Source organism: Urocitellus parryii, chromosome 12 (assembly GCF_045843805.1).
Source record: "Urocitellus parryii isolate mUroPar1 chromosome 12, mUroPar1.hap1, whole genome shotgun sequence".
In the NCBI taxonomy this organism is placed as follows: domain Eukaryota; kingdom Metazoa; phylum Chordata; class Mammalia; order Rodentia; family Sciuridae; genus Urocitellus; species Urocitellus parryii.
The window spans coordinates 25,339,785-25,366,180 of record NC_135542.1 but is presented as its reverse complement, the minus strand read 5'-3'; the positions used below and the strand labels follow the sequence as shown (position 1 = coordinate 25,366,180).

The 26,396-nt window shown below is 44.4% G+C and overlaps 1 pseudogene; it reads left to right on the top strand.

Moving 5' to 3' along the window:
- LOC144249613 (E3 ubiquitin-protein ligase RING2 pseudogene) overlaps window positions 1-25,645 on the top strand; it is a 108,727-nt pseudogene extending 83,082 nt beyond the window's left edge.
- The last annotated feature ends 751 nt before the right edge of the window (window positions 25,646-26,396 follow it).

Genomic DNA, 26,396 nt, shown 5'->3' with positions numbered 1-26,396 from the left:
GCTCTCTGGCAAAGAAGTCTACATTTTGTACATATTTTGAGACTGTCTGTGAGAGTGAATTTAAAGCTGATGGAATAATTATTCTGATGAAAAATTTCACACTCCATATGCTTTAAATCATCTCTTTATGTAAATAATGTTTCCACTATATTGTTTAGAGGCTAATATCAAGAAAATGTTGGTAAAATTCATTGTGTATTCAATCTATGATGGATTGAATCCAATGATGCAATACAAAGGTATGACTTTGATTGTCAATAAAATATTTTAAAATTTAAACATTGAAAGCCAATTGCCAAGCGATGGACTGGGAGAAGACATCACAGTGCATATTACTAACTGTGGTTGTCAAAAAATGTGTCACCTGAATGGATTGAAGGATGCTTAGAGCACAGTTAAAGCCCACTTCTGGATGTGTGTTCCAAGGATGAGGGTGTTACAAGAAATGTTGAGCAGGTGGTTCAGGAAATTGAGTAGAGAAAACACAGCCTGAATGAGAGGACAAAAGTAGGAGAACCTCTCGTCTTTTCTCTTTCCATCTCCCCTCCTTACCATATACACTAGTCCACTAGACCACTGTTCCCTGCAGACATCAAAATTCAGGATTCTCTGCTTTTGAACTTAACCCAGCACCAGTGCACCCTTGGGAGCCTTCAGACCTAAGGACTCAAACATGGGAACATGTTGTATTTTTTCTTTCTGAGATCTTCAGATTCTTGAACCAAGAATTACCACTTTCCATGGTTCTGTTACTTGAAAACAGCCATTGAGGAACATTTCAGCCTACTTGAACTTGTGACCCAATGTAACATTCTAATGTAGATAGATAGATGATAGATAGATAGAGATATATAATCCTAAATGTATATTCATGTCTATGTGTATGCAAGTGTGTGTGTGTGTGTGTGTGTGTGTGTGTGTGTGTGTGTGTATGCACATGTATTCTGTTTCTCTGGAGAACCCTTGTTTATACCCTGACAAAACATAATTTTCAAGATGTAAAAAGGACTACTGAAAATGGAGAAAATCATATATGTTTGTATGTTTTGATTTAATAACTATCCATTCTAAGAAAAAATACTTATGGCTAAAGAAACACATATGCAAAATTACTCAATATAATTCCTCATCAAAGAAATGTATGTTTTAACCACAATACAAATCCAAGATATACCAATATGAATACAATTTCACAAAGTCTAACACTATAAAATATTTTTGGGAAGGTTCTATACCAGCTGAACATTTGAGAATGGTGCAGGTCAGGAGATTGCAAATATGCTCAGTATTTTAGAAAATATGTCACTATTTTATTTTAGTGTTCACTGAAGCTAAACTGTGCCAACCAACTCTCTAACTCACCACTCCCATTTCTCGGAATATACCAAAGAGAAGTGAATGCATATGACTACAAGGGATGTTGACAGAATGTCCCTAAAAAATTATCAACAGTGTCAGAACTAAGCCAAATCATTAACATGAGGAATGACCAACATGTTCATATATAATAGGGATCTGTAATCAGTAAAAGGGATCCAATTGCAACCTTGCCCACCACACAGGTGAATTTCAAGAACCTGTTGATAAAAAGGAGCAAGATGCCAAAGGGAATGTCCAGGAGGTCCACTGACAGGAAATTCCAGGAGATCTGACCTATGTTGATGGGAAGTGGAGGTGGGAAATCATTGGGAGGAGTAGGAGGGCCTGTGAAGAGCTAGGACACCTATATCCCCCATGGGACAGTGGCTAAGGGGTGCAGGAAGTTCATGTTCAGGACCCAGCTGGTCACTTTACATTCACTTACTGGCAATACATGTGCTTTTCTGGATTTAATTGCATCTGGTTTTAAATGAAGGCCTGAGTGGGAGTTATGGAGCCAGAGCCTCAGAGTCAGCTTGCATCTCCTCCTGCAAACACAGGAAGCAAGCTGAGCTCTGAGAACCTCCAAAACCATATCTGTACAGGATTACTAGAGGCCAGTCACACTAGACACGTGAGCCTTTAGTGTGCTTTCAACACCCAGCAATCTCCAAATCTCAGTCCCTGGCCACTGGCTGTGAAGTGTATGCTGCTTTTCAAGGTCCCTCATGGTGGTGGTAGTGGGATAGCCTGCTTTAAGAAGTCTGAAGTCCCTTTCAGGCCTTTACCATGAGCCCGGCCAGTGCTTCCAACCAGACCCAGTGCCTCTGAGCATGCCCCATGGCAGAGGGCACCTGGTGACACCATTTGACTCCCTGTACCATCCCTGGGAGGAGGGTTTGTGCACAGGGCTGTGACTGTGTGGGAGGGACTGCAGAGTCCTGGTGCCAGTCAGAGCTGGCAGCATCTTCAGTCTCTATCCTGCTGATTTTGATAGTGAATTTTGTCTGAGACTGTACCCCATCAAAGCCATTTGGGATGCCAGATCATCACTTATCAGCTTCATAGATGAGAATCTTGGGAGCCTGGCTTGGTCTCTGCTAGTACCAGGTTAGAGAGTCACTGATGCTCTCATTGGCAGTGCAGGTGATTGAGGTGCCCTCTCCTGGAAACACAGTCAGGGAGTCTGGTGACTGCGTCAGCCCTGGGGTCCCACTGGAAGCTGGGAAGAAAGAAACAGCATTCCTGTTGTTAAATATGTCTTCCTCCATTTCCCCCAGTAGACCTGGCTGTCCTGGTCCCCTAACCTCAGAGGACTGTTGGCCAGATATGCAAAGAACCCTGGGAGCATCTCACTCTAGGAGGAGAGAACTCCATCAGCTCAGGCTGTCCCCTGTGCTCCTCCATCACCTGGACACTAGAGGAGCAGAATGCAGAAGAGGGCAGCCAGGTCACCCATGTTTAGACGGGCCCTGCATAAGGTTCCTGCTACCCAGGGTCACCAAAAGGCCTGTTCACAGGGACTTTGAGAAGCATAAATAGGCTCTGGGAAACATGCAGATCAGTAAGGGTGGTGCAGACCCTGCTTGGCAGCTGCAGAGCTGGTGTTCTGGGGGCTACCTTCCTGCTGGTGTCCATACGCAGTCCCAGAGGAGTTTCTTCTTGGCCTTGTCAGAGAAAAACTTCCCTAATTATTCTGGTTCCTATTCGTGTAAGATTTTGTAGTTAGAATGAGGCATCCTCCTTTTAAGAAAGATTAAACAAAAGAAGCTAATTGATCTCATGACTTAATCCTTAACATGACATGTCATTCTTTTCCCCAAATCCCATGGAATATCATCTTCTAGAAATGATGGAAAAAGTGGCTATGTGTTGGTGTGTGGCTTAGAGGAGATGCTAGGTGCCCTGGGCAGAGGGATTTCTTGGATCAAAGCCATAGCATACCTCTTGGGGGCGCTGTGCACCAGAAAAGACCCAGATTATTGGAGCATATTTTCATGACCAGTGTGATCCCTTGTTTGGGAGACTAATGGATTTTGTTTCTTAACTTTTTCTTGTTTTCTATATCATTTTTTAAAACCATTTCTGTGATACCACTGTCATACTTTAGGGTGTGTTTTCGTTGCCTGAGAGGGTTCTTGGAAGCTCATTAACAGCACTCCCTCTCTGTCCTCAGAGTGAAACTCTGTGGTCACTCTGCCTTCTGATTCTCCTTCCTCCAAGTACACTGAGATATTTCTTAACTAAAAAATATTAATACATATAAAAATTAACATGCATTTTCTATCATCTATCAATATAGTTGGGCTTTTATTCTATAACCCATTATGTTCAGTTACTCTAATTTATACAAGCTGAACTCACTGGAGCTCTTGAGGATCATCCTTATTTTGGTTAAACTGCACTTTCCAATAGCTACTCTCTCAGAAAGGAGTCTTCAAAAACCAGAAGAGAGCAAGGACCACTGCAGTCACAGCAGGTAAACAAGACTTCAGCACAAAACTGAACAGGGAATGAAGGGAAAGGTCATTACAAAAGACACTGGAACCAGTTCATCAAGAAGCTGGGATTATGAGTGTATATGCACCCAACATTGGATCACCTAATTATAAAAAGTAAACATTAATAGATCCACAGGGAAATGAATACAGCAATACAATAATACTAGGCAACATGGGTTCCCTACTTTCATCAGTGAACAGAGAGTAACCAGCATTGTAGAAAAATGGACGTAATGGACATCTACCAGACCTCATTTCCAACAGCAACAGAACACACATTCTTTTCAATCAAACATGGACCATTCTCCTGAGCATATGTTTGACCACTAAACACATCATGGCTACTTAAGAAGACTGAAATCAGCAAGAGTCTTCCCCTGACACAATGCCATAAAACTAAAACTCAGTAAAGAATAATTGTAGCAAATTCACAAATGGGTGCAGATTTTAAATATGGTCCTTAAGAACCAAATGGTCAAAGAAGAAATGAAATAAAAGTTTTTGTGCTGAGACAAGTGAGAATACTAACAACACACCCAAGCCTATGGGTGGAGCAAAGGCTGTTCAAAGAGGAAGGTTTACAGCAGTATCTTCCTTCATTGAAAAAGGAGAGATGTCCAAACAGCTGGGTTTATACCCAGGGGAGGAGGAACAGATGGACCAGCTAAGCCCCGTGTTATCATGAAGAACAGACGTTACAAACATCAGAATAAAATAGAGACGAGAACAACAATAGAAAAGAAGCAAAACTAAATATTGGTTTAGGAAAAGATAGATATAATTGGCAGATGGTTGACTAGACTAAATTAAAAAAGAGTCTCAAATGAAATTAGAAATAAAAGAAAATTTAGACCTACTAACAGCCATTCAAAGTATTATAAGAGAATAGAAAAACAGTTTTCTGCCAGTAAATAGAATAACCTAGAAAAAATGGATAAAGTCCTAGACAGAAACAACCAACAAGACTAAGTCATGGAGAAACAATCTGAATAGAGCAATATAGAGAAGGAGATGGAGTTAGTAATCGAGACTCTCCCCTCAAGGGCTGGGGTGTAGCTCAGTGGCAGAGGTCTTGCCTAGTGCATGACAGGCCCAGGGTCCATTCCTAAAACTTCAGGAAGGATGGGGAAAAAGGAGGAAATAAAATCATCTGTTAAAGAATATCTCAGAGTTCGATGGCTTCACTTTGATTTTATGAAATATTTAAAATATTGCACTCTTGGGATTGAATTCGGGGCCTCTTGCATGCCAGCAAGTGTTCTACCACTCAGCTACATACCCAGCCCCTCAAATATTCAAATAACATTGATCCTTCTTGCTCATCAAAGAGGTGCATGCCTGTAATCTCAGCTGCTCTGGAGGCTGAGGCAGGAAGATAGTAATTTTTAAGCCAGCCTCATTAAAAGTGAGGTACTAGGCAGCTCAGTGAGACCCTATCTCTAAGTAAAATAAAAAACAGGGCTGGGGATGTGGCTTAGTGGTTGAGTGCCCCTGAGTTCCATTCCCCATACACATCCCCCCACCCCAAAGAAAGTATTGAGAATTTTTAAACTACCAAAAATTGAAGAGGCAGGAGCAACCCCAAACTCTGGACTTGTTTGACTGTAGAACACGTGAAGGCTGCACTGCCCAAGAACCCAGGGCTGATGCTGCAGCACGAACCACCTTCTACCCTTAGAATGTGAAAACTGAGGCTGTCCACTGGAGAGACAGAGGCCACCTGCAGGAGAAGCACCCAGCCCACAGCCACACCTCCCACCACACCTGTGGGCAGACTGGCCATGACATAGCAGGGAGCTAACCAAGGACTATGAGCAGGCTCCTTTTTGTGTGGAGGAGTGCTCTGTCTCTGGTGCTGTGTAGAAGCGCTCAGGAACATTGACAGAAAACAAAATAAAACAAACAAACCAAAACCGTTTGAAGTCACCCATGGCTCCTCCAATTCGCCTGTCATTAAGAGGAGAACCCAAGAACCCTGGCTGAAAGCCAACTCCAACTGTGTGGCAGGTAGATGAGGCAAGCATGAGGCTCCAGCCCAGCTGACCAGCTGCATGCAGCAGCCAGGCACAGCTGCAGAGGGCCCATCACCATGCCACAGCCTCTCAGGAAGAAATGAACCATCATTTAGTCTGAGGGTCAGGGGCTCCATTATGCAGTGATCAATGATGGAAGCCTCCATCCATAAATCCTAGGCACCTCTACCCTGTGATGGAATGTGAATTGCATACTGCTTCAGCATGTCAGAAGCACAGTTCTGAGAACCTGCAGAGCTGCAGAAAGGGCTCTTCACACATCTCAGGCTCACCTCCAGTAAGGAGTAGGTGTCTGCACCAGGGCAGGATCTGGAGCACATAGGGCACATTTCTGCTTGGGCTCAGTCACTGTGAGAGGCTGGCTGAAGTGCTGCTGACAGTAAAACACCCCAGCAGGTGGACAACATCACGTTCAAAGTATATCACATGTCATACACTGAGGATGAGGGTCCTCCTACCTCACGAGTCAGAGGAGCAGGGGAGAGAGGAGCCTGGCAGGTCCATGTCCATGAGCCTGGTCTTGAGGCTGCTCCCACTCAGGGAAGGTCAAGATTCTGAAGTAATCTTCAGGGACTGTCATAGGGAGACACATCTCCCTGGTCTCAGTGGCTCAGATAGTAAAGATGTGTCTTCTCAATATTCTGCAGACTGAAGGTCCATAGACAAGGGGCAGCAGATGACCTCTCTGTCGTAGGCTCTCTTCCTAGGGCTCCCTTCTTCTCTGTCCTCACGGGTTCTCCTTATGGCCTGAGAGGGATGGAGAGAGCTCCCTGGACAGAGAGCTCACTGAACATCTATTCAGAAGGACACAGTTCCTGTAGGATCAGCCTCACCTTGGTGACCTTGTTTATCCTCCATTCCTTCTTATAGACCACTTCTGCAAACACGCCTTTGTGAGGCATCAACATATGAATGGGGGCAATTTTACTAATCCTAAAGAAGTGGCCTTAGTGACTAGGTGGAGAGATGCAAAGGCAGGGCTGGGCATCCAGTCTCAGAGCACCAACACAGAGAGGTTTTCCCCACAACTTAGCCTCCAGAGAGGTCCTCCACACACTCCTGGCCACACAGAGTCCCCGTTCAAGCTTGGGGATCTCCCTGTAGGTAAAGGACAGTATCACTCTCTTACTTACCTAGCATTTCCAAGATCAAGATTATCTTTGCAAATTGTGGTTTGTTCTGACACCTACTGGTTGATGGTTGGTATTTCATCTTACAGGGTCAGAGATGGTACCAAGGTGGCTTCCTGGAGTCCCTTCTCTCTTCCTGATGGATCTCATTCTATTGCATTAGTCACCAGAAGAATTCTGTAGAGAACAGAAAATGATCCCTTTTCTGATACAGACATTAATTGAAGACACAAGATTAACAGACAATTTCATAGTCAGAAAAGGAAAGAGTCCTAGGACAGTAGGGGCTGGACACTGTGATCTAGTCCTAGGACAGTAGGGGCTGGACACTGTGGTGAGATGCCACAGGTGTGGATTTACAAAGACTCCTGAGGGCTGCAGGGCATACTGTCTGAGGTCACTGGAACCCTGTTCTCCTGGTCTAGATCTGTCCATGCAGCTCCATTCCTACCATCCAGGTAGCCTTCCAGAGCAGACTCTACACCACAGCAGCTATAACAGCTGAGGAAGGACAGGCTTTTGCCCAGTGGCTGGGGAGGTTTGTGTTCTGAGCTGCAGCTCCATGAAAGACCTTGTGAATCTTTTATACCAACACTGGCCAACAGAATCTCCTGCCATGATGAAGAGATCTGCATCTTATCTGTCTTATGTGGCAGCCGTTTGCCATACATGGCCTCTGAGATGAAGCACAGGAAAGAACCTAGTGCAAAGGAAATGCTCATTGTAAAATTTAACTGAATCTGAGTTTATAGAGTCCCTGTTACTAGTGTGTTCCACGTGAGACATCAGAGCTCTAAAAGCAGCATCAGCACGATCTCTGTGGCCACCAGGATGCTAATTGATAGGCACACTGTCAGCCCCATACCATGGCAATAATGATGGACAGTGGCATCCTCAGCCTCCAAGCTGCTGTGTCAAGGTTTACATCACCGTCAGACCCATGGTATGGGAACTACAGGGGATCCTGTGAATAAATGGGAACCTGGTGAGCCAGGGTGTCCCAAGGTCTTTTGGACACTATCCAGGTACATTTTCCACCTGTATCTGATACTGTGAGTACCAGGTGTACCCACAGGACCATGATCTAAAGGCTTAGCCCCAGAATGGTGCTGCTGGGAGGTGCTGTGCACCTTGAGGAAGGGACCATGGTGACCCCAATGTCTTTATCTTCCTGCTCCTCTTTGTTTCCTGGTTCCTGAGGTAAGTGATGGGCTTTTTCTCACAACCTCCCATGGTGTGCTGTCTCTGCCCAGGTGTCAAAGCAGTGGGGCCATCTGGCATTGAACAGGTACCTCCAGAAATGGACCCAGATGAAACTATCCTCCTTGTAAGTCAATTGCTGTGGTGTTTCGTTATAGTCATGTAAAATGAAGTGCAGCATAACTGGTGGAATTCAGGGAGAATCAGCAGGAGCTCTGGAGATTCCTGTGGACACAGCCCTGAAGCTGTGAACTCTAGGCCTTCTGTCCCTGCCCTGTCCCTGACTGCCTTTGCAGATATCCTCAGAGAGGGAAGTGGAAGGACTCCCTTTCCCAGGGTCCACAGCAGCCTCCCAAGTCTCAGGAGGCCCTGAGTAGATATAACATGGAGCACACTCTTTCCAGCCATTCTCCCCAGCTGAAAGCCTGAGCCAGGAGGATGCTCTACTGGCACTGTCCAGAAAAAATGGAATGAGTGTCCACCTACATCCTGGACAGCTGAGACCACTGTATCAGGAGGTGCATCTGGGGATGTGCTTCAGCATTTAGTGTAACAAGCTCCAGGACCTGGCTGAAAGGTGGATTGGAGAGGGTTTTTGTGTGGGCATCACCAGCAGAAACTCAGACATATGTATGCTGGGTATGGTTTTCCTATTCAGGAGACGACATTGCATCCTTTCATAGAGAGAAATACAGAATGCAAAAAAATCTATTGTCTATATCCACTAAAATATAAAATTCATTACAATATAATTTCTTCTGAACAACAAAATCATCTATATCACCAGCTGGCTGGGCTGGCCACCTCTGCAGGGTCCACAATGTCTGGCTACATCAATAACTGAGAAAACAGAGAAAGAAGCACAATAACACAGAGAAATACCTTTTCAAAATCCAGGATGGCTCTCGACCTTAGGGGTCTGTTGGAAAGACAGAGCTTGCACCTGGATTATTTATGTTTATAGGGGGCACACAAAGGGAGGTTTATTGCATATTCTTTCCAAATAAGGCAAGATGTAGAGTTCAGAAGGCCGAACTTGGCTTCCTGATGTCTAAAGTCAGCAGCTTGACTGACATCTTGGAGGACACACCCAACCCAGGTGCTGTGTGAGGGTTATGGGCAGAGAGAGGAGAAGGACACAGATTGCTGCAGCCCAAACAGAGGCACCATCAGTCCACCCTCCTGTCCTCAGTGCTCACAGCTCACACACAGCCTGCAGGTGGCCCAGCACATTTAAATGGACTTTTCATTTTACTAAAACTGTACTATTAGGGTTGAGCCTAGAAATATAAGATGAATACAAGGCCAGCAGGTCTATTTCCTTACTTCCTTAAGAAGACACAGGTTTTTTGTTTTTTCTTGCACTTGAATGTAAAATTTAAGGTGGTCAGTTTACTGAAATAAGAAATTGAAAGTCGTATCTTTGAAGTGGCAGATGGTCCAGTAAAACATTTTTGGTGAACTCCTCTATCAGAAAAGATAAAGCATGGCATTTCCAGGGAACTCCTGGAACTGGAGGTAAGGTCAATAAGTGCTTAGGTTCTGCTGCCTGGTGGATCAGGATACTTGTTCCCTGAGTCAGAGGCTGAGTCTCAGAAGGCCAGGATTACCAGAGGAATCACATTGACCTGCACCTGCTGTCAGTCAGACACCACAGGGACCCTCAGAGCATCTATGTGTGGTCAGTCAGGATTTTCCAGAGAGCAAACCAACAGAAGCCAGAGGGCTGTGTATGTGGTCACAGGTGTGGGTCATCTTATGAGAATTTCATACACAGTTTTCAGGAGGCTGAGAGGTCCCACAATATGCAGTGGGCAAGCAGTGGACCCAGGAGACCAATGGTGGGCTCCAGCCCATGTCAGGAGATTCCAGGTCAATGAAACCCTTGTTTCTAGGCTGGTTCCTCAGCAGAGCAACACCAATGTAGGCCCAGTCAGGCAGCAGGGGTCCTTCCCTACTCCCAGGAAGTACCATTAGGCCCAGCTGTGTGGTCCTCCCACATGAGAAAAGTCAGTCTGCTTAACTCAGCCTGCAAATTCAAAGGATTATCTCATCCAAACCCCCCTCATTGGCACACCCAGGACAGTATGTCACCAGATACTTTGGCACCTTATAACCAAAGCAAGTGGACACAGAAGCCTGGATGTCACAGTTATGAAGTGAGTGACCACCACCCAGCTGCTATAAATCTGCCCCTTCGACGTGTCTCCAAGCCACTTGTCTCTGGGTCCTCTTCATGGGTTGATGACCTTGTAGTTAGTTTTCCAGGTGTTGAGCTCTGAAGACAGAACCTGCTGAAGGTCAGTAGTGCACAAATGTTGGTTGTCACCCCTATGACAGAAGCTCCACAGGGCAGGAAGGTGTTGCTTTTTGTGTGAGTGATCAAAAAGCTATGCAAATTATCTGAAATGCATTAAATAACTGTTTGTAAGAGTTACTCAGCACCAGACCATTGCTCTACACATGGAGCAGTATCATTCCCCATATTAATTTTTTCTTTTTCTTTTTTTAATTATTATGATGAGTTAAAAATAACAGAACTTTTGATGTTTTAAACATTTTAAGGACACATCTTGTAGCACATCTTGTGTAAATAATGTTGTACAATTATCATAGCTGCCTATCTCTGGAATTTCAGTTTAAATTTCTTATAAAAGTGGGGTCACTCAGTGTACGTCTTATTGTGACTGGCAGAGTGCTCCTCACTCACTCTGTTTGCAGCTCTCACCCAGGTGTAGTATGTACCAGGATTCTCTTCCTCCCAAGGCTTAGTGATGCTCTGCCTGATGTGCATACTGCTGTAGCTGACCTCCTCAGCCATACATGGGATTTTTTTTGTGTTCCCTTTTGGCTGTTGTGGATGATGCTGTGAACATGGGTATAAAATATGCCCAAGGCCCAGATTCCCACCTCTGGGGCTTCCTCAGAAGAGCATTTGCAGGAGCTGTGCTGGATCTGAGTTGAACACTGCAGGAGCAGCAGGCTGTGTCCACTGTGGCTGGACCCTTACACTCACAGCCGTGCCTGAGGCTTCCAAGTAATCCACATTCTACCTAAGCCAGGGGATTATGTGGAGTTTGAAGAAGTCATGCTAATGCAGGTCCCATAGGATCCCACAGAGGCTGCAATCTGAGCTTCCTAAAGATGAGTGATGCTGCATGTTGTTCACGTATTTATTAGGACTTTGTGAGTCTGGTGCACTGTTGGATATTTTGCTAACTTAACCAGGTTTGTTATAGAACTGAACCTGTTCACCTATTGTGAGAATCTGTCCCCACAAAATGCATGACTTATGTTATTTCTCTCAGTCTCTGGCTTCCTTTTCACTCTGTTCACAGTGCTCTTAGATGTGGATTTAGTGTGTGTGTGTGTGTGTGTGTGTATGCATGTGTGTGTATGCATGTGTGTATGATGAATCCCATTTATCCTGTTTTCTTTTCTTGCCTGCACTTTTGATTTCATATCCAAGAATTCGTTGACAAGTTGAAAGCCATGAAGCTTCCTTCTGAGTTTGCTGTGTGAAGTTTCATTGATTTGGTCTTTAAATTTTGATCTTTCATAAATTTGAAGTCAATCTTTGTGGAGGTTTTAGAGTAAGGTCCATCCTCCTTCTCTTCTATGTGGATATTCATTTTTCTGCTCACTCTTTTTCAAACAGTGACCACCCATAATTTGTTGGCTGCCTGCCGCCAGTGAAATGAAGTTATCCCCACATGAATCCTTTTGTGTATCCCATGGATTACATGTGTGCATTTGAACCAGCACCAGAGAGTGTTGATATGAGGCATGAAACAAATTTATAAAGAAGACAGCATTGAGACATTCAATTTCGTTTTGTGTTTTTCAAGATCCTTTTAATATTAAGACCCCTGATGATTCCCCCCCAAAAAAATTAAGGTGAATTTTTCTATTTCATCCAAAGTAGTGTTACCATTTTTATGGTTTAGATAGCAGGTGTCCCCCAGAAGCTCAAGTGTGAGAAAATGAAAGAATGTTCAGAGGTGGTATGATCATATCACGAGAGGTGCAACATAAAGAGTGGGTTAATCCACTGAAATGGATTAAATGGGTGGTAACAGTGGCAGGTATGGTGTGGTGGAAGGAAGGAGTTCACTGGGATTGTGCTTTTGGGGTTTACATTCTGTCTCTGGTGAGCAGGTGTTTTAGTCAGCTTTCCTGCCACTATGATTAAAGGACCAACCAGAACAAAAATAGGGAAGGGAAATTTATTTAGGGCTCACAGTTCAGAAATCTTACTCTATAGACAGACAGCTTCATTCCTCAGGGCTGGAGGTGAGGCAGAACATCAAGGCAGAGAGTGTGATAGAGGGAAGCAGTGCACATGTGGAAGCAGAGAGAGACTCCACTCACCAGATACAAATATATACTTCAAAGCCACATCCCCACTCCTTCCTCCACAGCCACACCCATCACTCCAGTTACCACTCAGATAATCCCTATAGGGGATTAATCACTGATTGAGTGATTAACCCCATCATTTCTCCTCTGAACCTTCTCCCATTGTCTCCTATGTGAGATTTTGCAGGACACATCACATCCAAACCATAACAGCAGGGCTCTCCATGTTATTCCCGGTGCCAGGTCTGACTTCCTTTCTCCTGCCACACCTTTCCACCATGATGCTCTCCCTCACCAGGGCCCAGAGCAATGATATCAGCCAGCCATGAACAGAAATGCTGAATCCATGAGATAAAATGAAAGTGTCCTCCTCCAAGTTGTTTTCTCAGGTGTTTGGATTCCACCCATGGAAAACCTACACAACCAGTGATTTTGATAGGGATTGCATTCAACTTGTAAATAAGTTTGCAGAGCATCTTTATTTCCACAAAATTAGGTTTTCCAGTCTATGCATGTGGGTTGGATTTCCTTTGTTTATGTTATTGTCATTTTTTTCCATCAACATTTTGCAGTTTTGTGTTTAGAAACCTTTGATGTCATTGGCTAAGCATATTCTTATGTATTTCTTTATTTTTAATAATAATGTATGTTTAATTTTTCTAAAATGTCTTCTTCATATTGTTCATTTTCAGTGTGGAGACTGTAGTTGGTTTTGACTGTTGAATTTTTGTAGGTGTTATGCAGGAGGCCATGAGCAGACATAGCACAGAGGGCACTTTTCACAGTCCCTGTAGCTGGGACTTCTGTGAACCTTCCTGACTGGGAACCACCCAATCCATAAGCATCAAGGGCTACTCCTTAGGACTGCCCCCTATTTCCAGACCTTTCCCTGATAGGGCAATCTCTCCCCTCTTCTCTATGGCCAATAAAGTCTCCATGAATACAAGTGCTTTCCTATGCCAAATTTTTATCCTAAACAGATCATTGGCTTCTAGGCATGTGGGAATATTTCCCACTGCTATGGAACTTTGTCACTGGCTGATACAAGAGCTTGTCACAGGACTGGTGCATTCCTTATGAACATCTGAAAATGATAAATAATCCCTTTTATTTCAGAGTATATAGAATCTCCAGAGTTTTGGTTAAAGAGGCAGTGACCATCTTCCACATCTGTGTCACCCATGGCAATCTTGGAATATTATAGGGGAACAGAGTTGGTGGCAGCACAGTAGGACTTGTCCCCAATTTCTCAGTTCTGGCTGGATCTCAGCTTCACTGCATTAAAGGGTCTCAGTGGACAGGCTGATGCCTGCAGATGGTTGTAGAGAGTGTGGGCAGCCTCTTCATCTTCTAAAACAAGAATAGCCTGGATATTAAAAAGGTTTATGCTGACATGCATGAAAAGATTCCAATACCTTCCTCAAGATTGGGTTGAATGCAACATCTGAATGTTCACTCCTTAAAACAGAATTGAATGAACAATGGGACCCCAAGTCTCAGTAAATGGAAATTGACCATACAGAGAGTGGTCTTGATTCTGTGTATTTTATTTCCTTAGATACAAGCTTGCTGGCCTTTATCTATTTTTGTCTTTCTTTTTTCTTTCTTTCTTCCTTCCTTCATGTCTTTCATCATGTTTTGCTTAAAAACAGCTCTTTACAAACAACATTTAAAGAGCATGCTGGAGGAATCCAAAGGACAAAGCCAGCATCAGCATTTTTTGAGGCCCCAAACAACTTATCATTACCCTCTGTTAAAGTAAAACATTAAAAGGGCTAGATATGTGGCTCTGTGGTTAAGTGTCCCAGGGTTCTATCCATACCTTTAAAAAAATAAAAAAAAAATTAATAATTAATATAAATGCAGTCATTACTACTGGGTACAATGTTGCATTCCAGTAATCCCAGAATCTCGGGAGGCTAAGGCAGGAGGATCATGAGTTCAAAGCCAGCCTCATCAACAGGAAGGTGCCAAAAAACTCCATGAGACCCTGTCTCTAAATAAAATACAAAATAGGGTTGGGAATGTGGCTCAGTGGTTGAGTACCCTTGAGTTTAATTGCTGGCACCTTCAAAGTGCCCCCTCCATAAAAAAAGGAAAAAGAAATACTACATTACTATGGTTTTGACTTGGACTTTCCACATCGTCACATGATATACATAGGTATAGAAACCTCACATTGTAACCCACAAATGCATACAAATATTAGTTCCATCCAAAAGTACAGGAAACTCTCATTTAGACTCTCATCTTCATTTAAAAAAAATTTCTGCTTGGAATACTTATAGCAACTTCATCTGTGCTGCATGAATCTAAACCAATGCCATAACTCATGTCCTTGGTTGTAGTTATCCATGTCCTTTATTAAAGAAGGTGATGCATTTCCGTGCCCGCCTATTAGTGCTCTGCAGAGGAAAGAGTGAGGCTTCAGAAGAGCACCTGGTTCTTTCTACAAAACCCTTCCAGTAACCTCAGAGCCTGGCTGCCTCTGAGCTTTGCCCTCAGCAGGTGGAGGCAGCAGGAGGAACAGCTGGGGCAGCCCAGCCTCACACTTCTGCTTCCCTGGGAGGTTTTTGTCATGGCCTGTATCACTGTGGGAGGAAAAATGTAGCTTTGTCGACAGTAATAAGTGGCAACATCTTCAGGCTCCAGACTGCTAATGGTGAGAGTGAAATCTTTTCTATATCCACTGCCACTGAACCTCGAGTTGCCCAATGAATGAGGAGCTTAGGAGCTTGCTCTGGTTTCTGCTGGTACCAGTGTAAGTAATTTTTAGTGCCCTGACTTGAATGGCAAGTAATGGTGACCCTGTCTCCTGGAGATTTATATAAGGAGGATGGAGATTGAGTCATCTAGATGTCACATCTGGCACCTGATATTAGAAACAAGAAAATAAAACAAAGACACACACAATTAGACATGCCTTATGAGGACTTCTGGGCAGAGGCAGGTAGCACTGACCACAGTGCAATGAGTACATTCTTAGTATTGTCCCTCCTTACCTGGGAGGCAGAGCAACAGGAGCCCCAGGAGCAGAGCTGGGGCCCTCATGGCCATGCTGTGTCTTCACTGGGATTGACTCCTGCACAGGTAGAGATTAGCCAGTTAAGAAGTCCTCAGGGCAGTGGACTGTGCTTTGCTCATGCAAATAAGCAGGGCTGGGCAGGCTGGGCACAGCTGCAGGGCTGGCTTATCTGTCACTCAGTGCAGGCCCCATGTTTTCAGGTGTCCCAGGTCAGATTGGGACAGTATAAATTTGCCTGAAGAAAATGTTTCCCTCAGGGTCCACAGGAAATGTTCATTCCATTGCCCTCTGAGTTGTCACCTATTTCTTCTTTATGGTTCTGAAAAGGATTTATAGTAATTCTTTTTCTCCCCTTCTTTTCTGTCCCTCCCTTCCTAACTCTCTCCCTTCTTTATCCTTTCTTCCTTCCTTCCTTTCTTTTCTTTTTCATTCTTTCTTTCTTTCTTTCTTTCTTCTTTTTTTTTCTTTCTTTCTCTCTTTCTTTTTTTTTTTCCTTTCTTTTTGGAGTTTCACAGACTGAACCCATTAGTTCCATCCAAAAATTCAGAAAACTGTCATTTAGACTCTCATTATTTTCATTTAAAAAATTTCTGCATGGAATACTTATAGCAGTATTATATGCTTAGCCACTGAGAAACATTCCAAGCAATATATATATATATATATATATATATATATATATATATATATATATAATTTTGGGACAGGGTCTTGCTAAGTTATTTAGGGCCTTGCTAAATTGCTAAAGCTGGCTTTGAACTTGAGATTCTCCTTCCTTAACTTCCTTGGCTGCTGGGAGTACAAGCATGCACAACTGTACCCATATCTAATATTTCTTAATGACAATTCTATTACATTCCCTTGATAAGAGAGAAATTTAGAATGGAGGGTATATTTCAGGTATAGGGTATAAGCAGAGTTAGGAAGATAAAAAGAGAGTTGAATTTGTAAGTCTTTGAAGATTTGGGGTTTCAGTTGACAGTGGCTTAGGCTGACTGAGAGTTTAGGGGAAGAGAAGTCCTATTGTAAATTCAGCCTTTCCTGCCTCAGTCTCTCCAACACTAACACAGGATGCTCCCTCTCTCTCCAGAGTAGCAGGGATCAAGCCCCGACAAGCTCTTTCACCCATGTGCTCTTTCTGGAGAAGTAAAAGGGAGTTGGGAAGGAAGTTTTAGTTTCTTGCATCACTCTAGGGAAGTTTTAACAAATAAACACAGAAGGTCGAACATGTGGGGATTTGCAAGGTCAGTGAAAGCAGAAATAACCCAGGAAACACTCCATCTGTGTTTCTCATCCTCAGCACATTAGCTGTCAAACCTGAGCTTGATGCCTCCTGGGCCTAGGAAGGCTGGTGGCTTTCACTGTCATTCCCTTCGTGTCTGGGCCATGGAAAAGAGTGGCCAAGGGCTTCAGCTCCACTCTGCTCAAAATGAATCATAATCCTCACAGAAACCATTTCCACCCCTCTCTGATCTCACAGGCCCCTGAGCTGATCCCATGTGCCTCCATCCCTGCTCCTGCCTGGGCTGGGAGAGGCTCACCTGATCTCACCATGCACAACAGTGCAGAGCTGGTGCTCAGTACACTGGAGGAGGGGCCTGGCCACTGTGCAGGGTAGAGAGCTTTGCCCTGAAAGACTCACTATGGTTCTAAGTGGGATTCAGTAGGAAAGAGAGATCCTAAGGCAATATTTTTTCTGGAGAGTTGGAGCAAGCTAGGCCCTGAGAATAAAAATGGAATCATGTTCTGATTTTCCTCATGACAACCTAGGTTTGCAATTGTAGAAATGAGGCTTCTGCATTAAAATCCAGCTCAGTCCTTCAGACAGTGGACTGTGAGAGGCTGCAGCAGGGGTCACCCAGGGCTGAGCTCAGGCTGGTGCATTCCAAGAGCTATGAGCTTTGGCCTGGGGCTTTGAGGAAGCATCTGATCTTAGGAGAAATAACTCTTGAGGATCTGGCAGAACTCAGGCCCTGCCCTCAGGCTGCCATGCAGGGATGCAGGGAGGGAAGGTGCCCAACACCCTGGGGGCTCAGCCAAGCAGAGAGCTCACAGCCAGGGTGAGAATAAGACCAGGAGTCAGCACTGGGCCTGGCTCTCTGGTGGCTGTGCTCAGTGCTGAGCTCACTATCGTGATACAGAAACCCGGGTGTTTCCAAAGAGGAGGGTCAGCAAACACTCCCAGTTTCTAGCCACACCTACAGTTTAATCATGCTTGGAAATAAAAGTAGTACTGCATGCCATGTATATATTATATAAAACACAAATTTTACTGATATATATGTATAAATATGCATCAGAAATACAAATATTTGTAGACATGAACATATTACTTTGCTTATTTTAATGATTTACTGTTCTCATGGAATTGCTCTTTGCTTTTTTTATTTGATTGATTGTTTCACTTCTGGTAATCTAGTCAGGACCTCCTGCTTGGCAGGCAATCAAGGACTTACACTGCAAGGTTCTTTTTTTTTTTTTTTTTTTTTTTTTTTTTTCTGAGCCTGTGTATCAGATGTCAGACTAGCCTCAGTTCTGCAACTGTTCTCCCTTAGACTCTTCATTAGCTGGGATTGCAGTGCTGTGGCACCACATTTGCCTCACCTTAGGCTGGCTACAGTGAGATTGGACATTTACTGCCAACACCTGTCCCACAACCCATGGCTCCCTCTCCACTCCAGAGAACTGAGCACCATGAAGCTCAAGACCTTCCCCTATGCTCCTGCTGCCTGGAACAGTGACCATCCCATTTCGCAGGACAATGGGTGCTGTGAAGGGCTCTAGTTATACATAGAAGCATGTGTCACAGAGTTGGGTAATGGTTCTGGGCCCCAATGGGCAGAAGATCTGTGCCCAGAGCTGGGCATGGGCTGCTCCTCCCAACTGCCTTCCCCCCCACAGGGCAGAACAGCTGGCTCAGTGACTGCATGGCCACAGGACAAAGCCATCCATAGCTGCTGATGGCCACACCTCTGACTGGACAGAGGACTGTATGGGTGTCTCTGGCAACTCCACAGCTCATATGATACAGAGCCTCTGCTCTCAGTGGACCATGTCAGCCACACATGCAGCTTCAGAACATCTGCTGCTCTCCTTCAGGTCTCTAAAGATAATAATCACCATCTTTGACTTTCCCATGGGAATCCAATGAGTGCAATCAGAGGGCAGGCCAAGGGTCCAGGTGTTCAAGAGAACAGTACTGTGACCCATATGAAGACAGCCTTGTGAAAGCCTGAATGGCTGTGAGTTCAGAGCAGAAGGTGACAGAGCAGAGAAGGCCCAAGCAGGAATGCAGAATCAGAATCTGGGTAGAGATTTTTCCCTAGAGGTGTCAGGAGGAAGTTAATGTGCCCTGAAGGAAGTGTGGCTGCTGGTGGCCAGAGTGACCTGTGTCCCTGGCCCCCAGACCCCCAGGCAGGCACAGTATGCAGAGGGCAGCAGGAGGCAGTAGCAGCTGAGCACATAGGCCTTCACAGGCCCCTCAGAGACTCAGAACACAATTCCAAGGACATGCCAGCCATTCATGGCCTCCTCTATGACCACATGGCAGAGACACCCTGAGGATTTTACTCTTGGTGACCTGGTGAGAGTGAAATGTTCTTTCCTGCACATTTCAGAAACAGAGTGGTATTGTTTCCTGGCTTGTTTAGATGTGACCAACGTACATGTTTTGTCACACTGTACAGGGCTGAGATTAAATGAGGTTTTAGGTCACAGTTTCCAGGGAGACATGAGAGCCATGAGTCAGGACTCTGCCACCAGGCCTGGAGATCAAGGGCCACACGAACCTTTACTGTCCCACTCTCTCTGTAAGCAGCTGACTGTGGAGTCAGTGTACCTGGGGTCCCAGCCATTCAGCTCATCTTATCCTCCACTGAACTTTTATTGACCACTTCCAGTCATTATTTCTGGGGCATGAGAAAATAAATATCCTGAGATGTGCTAAATTAATCATAAGGGCAGGAGCAGGCAGGGAGGGAGGGAGCAGGAGACATAGTAAAGTGACAGCTACAGGCCAAAGCCAACAAGACTGCTACACATTTCTGATCCTGTGTGGAAATCAGGTGGCCAAACACTAGGGCCACTGAGTCTTGGTTACTGTGAATTTCTTGACTGAACCCACCCAACCCATGAGAACACTGCTCCTTGTTACTGCCTTCTTATCATAAGGGATTTCTCTTTTTCTGTAATCTTGCTCCTCCTAGCCATACCCAGCAGAGGGGCAACAGAGAAAACACTAGGCTTTTTCCCAAAAGCATTCATTGAAACTTTTCCTTGGCTTTATTGTCAAAAGGGTGCATCCCCAGCTACTATGGAGGCCCAACTGGTGACTGCTGGAGCCAGCCCAGGATCTGCTGCTGTCCTGACGATCAATAATCTCTTTCACTTCAGAGAAATTGCAATCTTCAGCATTTTGGTTTAAAAGGTGGTGATTGCTGTCCATCTCTCTGGCATCCTCAGCAGTATTGGGAGGAATTTGAAGGACAGAGGTGATGGTCACACAGGAGCTCTGGTCCTCTTGCTCTCAGTTCTGACTGGACCTCACCTTTGGAGTAACAACAGAAACTCTCCCATTTCTAGCACCAGCTTCACAAATGATCATATCCCCAGAACTTCCAAAAAGTTTAGTTTAGGCTCTCCATTCACTACTGAAATACATGTGGCCTGGGATGTGAGGAGGAGACAACTCAGACTTCAGTGGTGAACCAGAGAATCAGTACCTTCCAGGATCTGCATTAATTCACTACATCATTGACCACCATACATTCAGACAATGAAACACTTAAATTTTCTCTCTTTTCCTATAGTATGAAGTTCCAACCCAGAATACCTAATGTGGCTTCCCCATACTCTATGAACCCCATCCTCCTAGATGTGATGATCTATTCAATCAGTTGTTATCTCAAGAGGGGACGCAGAAGACCCTCACTCTCCCTTCCTCCAAAACCTCCCTGTGATCTCAGAGCCTGGCTGCCTCCGAGCAGTGCCCTCAGCAGGTGGAGGCAGCAGGAGGATCAGCTGGGGCAGTCCAGCCTCACACTTCTGCTCCCTTGGAGGTTGTAAAATGGCCTGTGTCACTTGGCAGGGGAACTGTTAGTCTGTAGACAGTAATAAGTGGCAACATCTTCAGGGGCCAGGCTGCTGATGGTGAGAGTGAAATCTGTGCCAGATCCACTGCTACTGAACCTCTATGGGGCCCCAGATCCCATATTGGTGACATGATAAATGAAGAGCAGAGAGGAGCTTACCTTGGCGTCTGTTGATAGAAGAATAACCAATTATTAACACTTTGACTTGCCCTAGAACTGATGGTGACTATGTCTCCTTGAGATGTAGATGGGGAGGATGGAGATTGCATTATCATGATGTCATATATGGAACCTGATATTAGATACATACACATAAATACCCACATAAGTAGGAATGTTACTAGAGGACTTCAGTGAACACCATGAAACACTGACCACTGGGATGAGCACATCCCCAATATTGTCCCTCCTTACCTGGGAGGAAGAGCAGCAGAAGCCCCAGAATCTGGGTGGGGACCCTCATGTCCATGCTGTGTCCTGATGGGGATGACTCCAGAAAGGTGTGTGAGCTGCCTCTTAACATATCCTCATGGCAGTGGGCTGTGCTGTGGGCACATGCAAATCAGCAGGACTGAGCAGGGCTAGGCACAGCTGCAGGGCTCTCTCTTCTCAATAACCAAGCACACAGGTCCAGTGTCCTCATATGTCCCATGTCAGAATAAGACAGCAAACATTTGCCTGCTGAGAATGTATTAATCCCTGGGAGACACAGAACAGGTCAGTCTGCTGGCCAATTTTTAATTTTGTTGTTGAATGTTCATCCTATCATCTCTTGATCTCACCATCTTAGACTGGGCCTGACAGAAAAAAGAAATGTACATTATTTAGACTCCATGAATTTGGCAGCTATTCCTATAAATTAGCTTCTGCAGCAATTACCATCAGGAAGGCACACATATTTTAATAAAAATGAAGATTACATGAGTATTCATTAATTTAAATTGTCTATATATTTATTATCATAAAGCTGCATGTTTAATACAATTCTTCATTATCTACTTACTGTGGAACTTGATGAATTTTTTCCAATGTGATCCCAGACTTGCTAGCAACCCTGGAGATAGGATCCTCACATAGTCCATCCTCTGCTAGTGAAATTCTGAGAGTTGGAGCAACAGTGATTATGCAGGGTTACTGTTTTCTGTTCCCAGCTCACCATCTCTCATTAGAAGCATATTTATTCTTCCTTTTTACCCTGTGATTTCCTGGAAACTAGGACAATTGATCTGACCTGTGCCTTTCTCAGGATTAAGAGTCTAAAGAAGAGAATTCAGTATCCACCAGCACCAGTAGGCAGATGCATTGACAGAGGTAAAGTGAGCTTTGCAAAATCATGAGGTTATATTATGCAGGCAGCTGAGAGAATCAGATCTACCCATTCACTAACACCGTGGTCAGGAGGCCCATGCCTCCAGGGTCAGACAAGGTGTGGATCAGGGGCACCAGACAATGCCCTGCTTTTCAAGGCAGATCATGACTATAATGTAGACTCTAACTCCCTGTATAAAGCAAGCACCACTTGGAAACCTGAGGTGGCTTCAGTTTTTTTTCAGAATCCAGACTTACAGTGGAACTCAGACTGTAAATGTGCATTGATCAAATTTATTATTTAAACCAGGAGAAACATTGTCAAGTATGTGCTGTTGCACCTAAAGAAAAGGGAGAGGGAGGCTGCAGAGGAGCTTTCCTGGTCACTTCTACCAAACCCTCCCAGTGGCCTTCAGAGCCTGGCTGCCTCTGAGCAGTGCCCTCAGCAGGTGAAGTTAGCAGGAGTATCTGGGGCAACCCAGCCTCACACTTCTGCTCCCTGGAGGTTTTTCTTATGGCCTGTGTCACTGTGGCTGGTCAACTGATATACTGAAGACAGTAATAAGTGGCAACAAATTCAAGCTCCAGGCTGGTGATGGTGAGAGTAAATTCTATCCCAGATCCACTGCCACTGAACCTTGTTGGGACAGCAGATTGCAGATTATCACGCCCACTCTCTCTGGCCTCACAGACCATTGTATTCAGAGGTGGCAGTCCTCTCTCCTCCAACCCTCATCCTGCCTGTGGCACCAGAGAGCAGAGCATTTTCTTTCAGCAAAATCTACCATGTTCCCTACCCCTGATTATTCTGCCCTGATCAAGCCTGAAGGTCTTCACAAAAACATCATCTAGAGCTTGGTTTTGAACAGTTGTATGGATCAAGTAAGTAAATTAACAATCAGTAATTAGACCTAAGAGATTCACTGTTGAAAAAACAAGTGACTTATCTGACAGAAGAATTATTAAACAATGTCTGTGTTTTAGAGTGTAATTACATGTGATCATGTAAAACCATGGATTTTGTCGATAGAACATGAGCATGTATCATTGTATATGGTTAAGGGGTGAATTGATAAATGGAAAAATCCATACAATCTTGAAGAAAACATCCTGTTCTCTCAAAAAGAACCTATAATTTTGAAAACAACTATTCACTAATAAAACCATGAATTTCTGAAAAATGTTTTATTTATAATATAGGGTAGGAAAAAGAAAAACTAGGACCATTTTGAAACACAGGATGCAGTGAAATATTGAGAGGCCATAGAAAAACATAACAAAAGACAATTTGTATGTGTCAGCAAGTAGACAAATTTGGAGAATTTGAAGGGTCAAAATTATTAATGATCACAACATTCTGACAACTGAGGAGCATATAAACTCATTAGTGTATAATGATATTCCAAAGAACAAATTCTTATAATTATAAAGAGGACAACAATCATCGGAGAACTCTGGTGACACCCAGAGCCCAGGTTCAGAGAGCATCACTAAGATGTAGGACATGAAGCCATGACCCACCTGGCAGGAGGCCATGAGAAGAGTAGAGTGTCCCTCTGCACATTCCTGCCCACCCACTATTGGCTGAGCTGTGTCCTTCAAAATCCACAGGTTGGGGCTGTGGTCTGAACAACTTCACAGTGTGTTGGAAAATGTAATCATAAAAAAGTGTGAGTTTTGAGTTTGAGGTCTAATCTTAAATGACTGGTGTCCTAATCGAAGAGAAATTAGGTCTCAGAGACATCAGAGAAAAGAACACGTGACACACATGATGGCGGCCATGTGAGAGCCATGGGAGAGCAGGACAGCCCTGCTGGTGCTCTGATGTCTGCCTGAGATTCCAGTCATGGGAAAGTCCATTTCTGTTGACCCCACCCAGTGGTGGGCCGGCAGGGGGGTTTCCTCTTTATGGCAGTAGAATGACCACAATTCCAGATGAAGGATCAAAATTCAGTCCTGAGAGACACTGCATCCTCTGTGAGGGTATTCTATAGGGCCACTGACACAGAACCTTCAACAGAGACAGGACCCCAAGATCCAAGGAAGCAGAGGCTGCCACCCCAGGCTGAAGGAGGCTGAAGAGACCTGGCTCCACAGCAGCTGGGGAGTCTCCACTGGACCATTTGCTACAAAAGACACTAGGGGACGACTGGGCACATGTGAACTTCCATATAGGCTGGATGGGACAGAGCACTAATGCCCATGTCCTGGTCATAGATGCACTGCATTTGTGTGAGTACAGCTGTCTGTAGGGAAGGAAGGATGGAATTCTTCATCCTGAGCACAGCTGGAGGTCTGAATCCACTCATTTCCACCTTCTTTCTCTTGATTTTAAGAGGGTGTCCTCAGGTCCTGAAGAGCTGGGCTCTAGACCATGCCCATCTCATCTCTGGAGCCAGGAGGAGACTATGAATGTGACCAACCAAGAGTCTGAGTAACAGACCCCCAAAGGTTCAGCCACTGACCTGGGAGACCCTGCAGGGTAGGCACCTTCTCCCACCAGGATGAGGAGCCCTGGATCCTTTTCTTCCTGCTGCCCATCAGTGGTCAATGCCACACTGTTGGGACCCAGTGCACAATATTTTCCTCTACAGGACAGACCAGCCTGCTCATGGCAGAAGTCTAGATGCCGGGAAATGTTCCTCAGGAATCACAGTAAACTCAAGAGAGTTTGGACAAAAAAACAAAGTGGCTGTGAGGGGCTCGATAGAGAATAGAGACATGACAGGAGCAGGGACCTTGGAACACAGGATGGGGAGCCTCTACCTCCTCCCTCGCTCGCTTCTTCCCGCCCTCGCTCGCCAGCTTCCCCTCCATCTCTCATGAATATTGAGCTTCCCCGGTTGTATTTCCCGAGTTCCATTGCGGAAGCCGAGGCTCGCTATATTGTGCGGCGGCCCCGGAGGTCTCTGCGGCTGATACCTGAGTCTCGCCCTGGCAACGGCCAGCGGAGCCCCGGGCTGGGGTAGGAATCGCAAGGTCTCAGGCTGTGTAGACAAATGGAACTCAACCATTAAGCAAAACATGGGAACTCAGTTTATATAAATTACAACGAATACCTCAGGAGGCAATAACAGATGGCTTAGAGATTGTGGTTTCACCTAGAAGTCTACACAGTGAATTAATGTGCCCAATTTGTTTGGATATGTTGAAAAACACCACGACTACAAAGGAGTGTTTGCATCATTTTTGTGCAGATTGTATAATTACAGCCCTTAGAAGTGGCAACAAAGAATGTCTTACTTGTTGGAAAAAGCTAGTTTCCAAAAGATCACTAAGGCCAGATCCAAACTTTGATGCACTCCTCAGCAAAATTTATCCAAGTCATGATGAGTATGAAGCGCATCAAGAGAGAGTATTAGCCAGGATCAATAAGCACAATAATCAACAGGCACTCAGTCACAGCATTGAGGAAGCACTGAAGATACAGGCCATGAACAGATTACAGCGAGGCAAGAAACAGCAGATTGAAAATGGCAGTGGAACAGAAGATAATGGTGACAGTTCACATTGTAGTAATGTATCCACACATAGCAATCAGGAAGCATGCCCTAGTAACAAACGGACCAAAATATCTGATGATTCTGGGGGTGAACTTGATAATAACAATGCAACAGTGGCAATTGATCCAGTAATTTAAGATTTACTTTTTGAAAGGGACTATAGTTATTCAGTACTTTTGCTTTCCTTTGAAGAATATATCTAAGTTGTGTGCTTTCACAAAGTATGGTTCCATTGGGAGCACCTTTGACCTGGGAATTTTTCATACTTCTGTATTCTTAAGTGAAGATTCAGTTGGCCGTCCTTTTCCATCTCCCTCTCTCTGTTTAAACAATGTACAGGATTGCCTGGAGCCCTTAGTTTGGGCAATATTTAGCAGATAAAACTACACATGACATACATATTTTCTTTACACTAGAAGAAGCTACAAATTTTCATAAAAAGTTTTATGTCAATGCTAATACTTTACAAAAGCATTTTAAAATAACTAAGGAACAAGCTATACATATAATAAAACAATGTCAAAATTGTGTGACCTTTTTACCACAAGTTAATCTTGGAGTCAATCCTAGAGGACTGATACCTAACCATATTTGGCAGATGGACGTCACACACTGGCCAGAATATGGAAAATTAAAATATTTGCATGTTACAGTTCATACTTCTTCTGGATTTTTGATGGGCTCCCTTCATGCTGGAGAAAAAACTTAAGATATTATAGCTCATTGCTTACAAAATTTTGCCACTGTGGGCATTCCAAAACAGTTAAAAACAGATAATGCCCCTGGTTATACGTCTACCTCTTTTAAACAATTTTGCTCATCATTTGGCATTACTCATATAACAGGAATCCCATACAATCCACAGGGACAAGGCATAGTTGAAAGAGC